The following is a 2,500-nucleotide window of genomic DNA, read 5'->3' as shown; positions in this document are numbered from 1 at the left end:
AGATTATAAAAGATGAGATCGAAATTGTGATGCATACGATTAAATAATGTTCCTATCTACAGAAGGCCGAAGGTTGGAGGTGCTAATTTCAGTTACAATTACTGATCTGACTTTTACAAATAAACTTTTTAAACAGATGGAAAGGACATTTGACATAAAATTCTTCATGTAGCTTTCATCCCCTTTTAAAATAGATGGAAAAATTAAAAGCAATAACGAGAACAGTTTTAGAAATGTCTAAGGGTTTGGACAGGCATTAACCAATATGCTTCCTGTAATTATTCAAGGTTCGAAAGTCTAATAACACGAATATTTATACATCTACTTCTCTAACTATAAAAGTCACCATCATCACCATCATCATGATCATCAAAGCAATTCCAACGTTGAGAGAAGAATAAAAATCGCCGACTGTGAACAGGAAGCAACTAAATACTGCTCCTTTGGGAGAGTTTTTTTTTAGCCAAGGAAAATCAACATCGGGAAAAAGATCTGTTTTTCTTTTTCCTGCGTTTCTATTTCTCGCAATTATCATTGCATGCTTTCGTCCCAGGATCTAAGATGTTTCTCCAGACTGTCATCACTCCGTTAAAAAGAGGTACAGTGGGACACGAGGTCTCAAGGGAGGCGGCCGAAGGTTTTCCACGCGGACCCTGGGGACGAACTGAAGCTTCAGTAAAGAAAGCTAAAAGGTGACTGAGGGAAACAAAAATTGCCTTTGAAGCAAAAGCATTTTCAATTTACCTTCTTTCCATGGACTTGGGGAAAGGGACTTTCACCAAGATGGAAATAATTAAATTACCAAGAGACTAAACACTGCTGATAACTTGTTTATCCATTTACCGTAATGCAAATAAACGTATTCCTACTATGTGCATATATAAATACAGATATAGTAAGTCTGAGTTCCACAGAGAAGTTAAAATCATCTTAATATATCTTAATATACTAATGTAAGTTAATAATGTTTTTATAACTACATAGAAGGATGTAAACAAAAAGCAAAACATATGTATTAATTAACAGCCACAGTAATGAACTCAGTTTTGTCTGAAATCGTTTTTTTCTGCTTATCATTCATGGTATGAAACCCCATAATGATAAATTATCTAGGTGGCTTCCACCCCCTTAGTCCATTTGTACTGTCTACAATATGGCCGCTATATTCCAAGCACACCGCTCCAAAAGGAGATCTTCATACCTATCTGAATATTCTTATGAGGGTAAAAGCCGTGAATTATGACTCGGAAAAATAAGTTATCTGCAAGAGAAAACAAGGTTAAGCCAAAAATAGGAGTCTGACTTCCAGAATATATAGTCTGTACTTCGGTATAAAATAAGAAAAATGTGAGAGGCGTGCAATGGCACTAATATTTTGACCACACCAACTAACAACAACTCCAGAGAGAGAGAGAGAGAGAGAGAGAGAGAGAGAGAGAGAGACTCTCAGAGAGAGAGAGAGAGAGAGAGAGAGAGAGAGAGAGAGAGAACCAAAACTCCAGAGAGAGAGAGAGAGAGAGAGAGAGAGAGAGAGAGAGACGCAAAACTCCAGAGGGAGAGAGCGAGGAACCCCCAAATGAGATTATGCTTAAAGTATGCCCAGAGAGAGAGAGAGAGAGAGAGAGAGAGAGAGAGAGAGAGAGAGAGAGAGAGAGAGAGAGAAGCAAAACTCCAGAGAGAGAGAGAGAGAGAGAGAGAGAGAGAGTAGAGAGATGATAGAGACCAAAAGTTAGAGAGAGAGAGAGAGACGCAAACTCATAACAAAGAGAGAGAGAGAGAGAAAGAGAGAATGATCTCATAAAGAGAGAGACTGAGAAAGGGGCAAACTTAGAGGGAGAGAGAGAGGAACCCCAAATGAGATTATGCTTATATCCCAGATTATGATGAATATGAGTAGAGACTGAGAGACTCCAGTTTCTAGAGACCTAGATAGAGTCTTAGAGAGAACAAACAGAGAATATCACTTAGGAACCTTATACAAATGAGATTATGCTGTAAAATATGCCCAGAAAATGAAAGCTAGTTTTAAAAAACTTTAAACAAACAGGTTTATTTCTAAGAGAAAAGAGCCTATGAAAAATTGAAATATTCAAAAGATTGCACCACAAAATGGAAGACTTAAGGGGCTTATCGAGTACCTCATCATCTAATCAAATTTATCTCATTGAACTTTTTTTATCAAGAAAAAACAATCTGATTAGATCAGAATCAAACGACGCGGTTAACTATCCCTTGATTAGCCAAATATTTACCGGATGAATGAGGATTACAAATGGCTTTTAGAGAAAAATGGGGAGAAGGATTCTCCAAAAATCTTTATAGCAGGTAAGCTTGTTTAAAGGAAAGAAATTACCAGCAAACACTGGCAACAATAAAATCACAAAATATGAAATGGACATATGCAAATCGATCAGAAAAATTAAAGATTACAGAAAGACCTTTTAGAACTTTAAAACTATTACCTGCAGTAAGCTATGATAACTGTTTGACAATAAATGAA

This window comes from Macrobrachium rosenbergii, chromosome 31, assembly GCF_040412425.1.
Source record: "Macrobrachium rosenbergii isolate ZJJX-2024 chromosome 31, ASM4041242v1, whole genome shotgun sequence".
In the NCBI taxonomy this organism is placed as follows: Eukaryota; Metazoa; Arthropoda; class Malacostraca; order Decapoda; family Palaemonidae; genus Macrobrachium; species Macrobrachium rosenbergii.
This window is presented reverse-complemented; position numbering follows the sequence as displayed.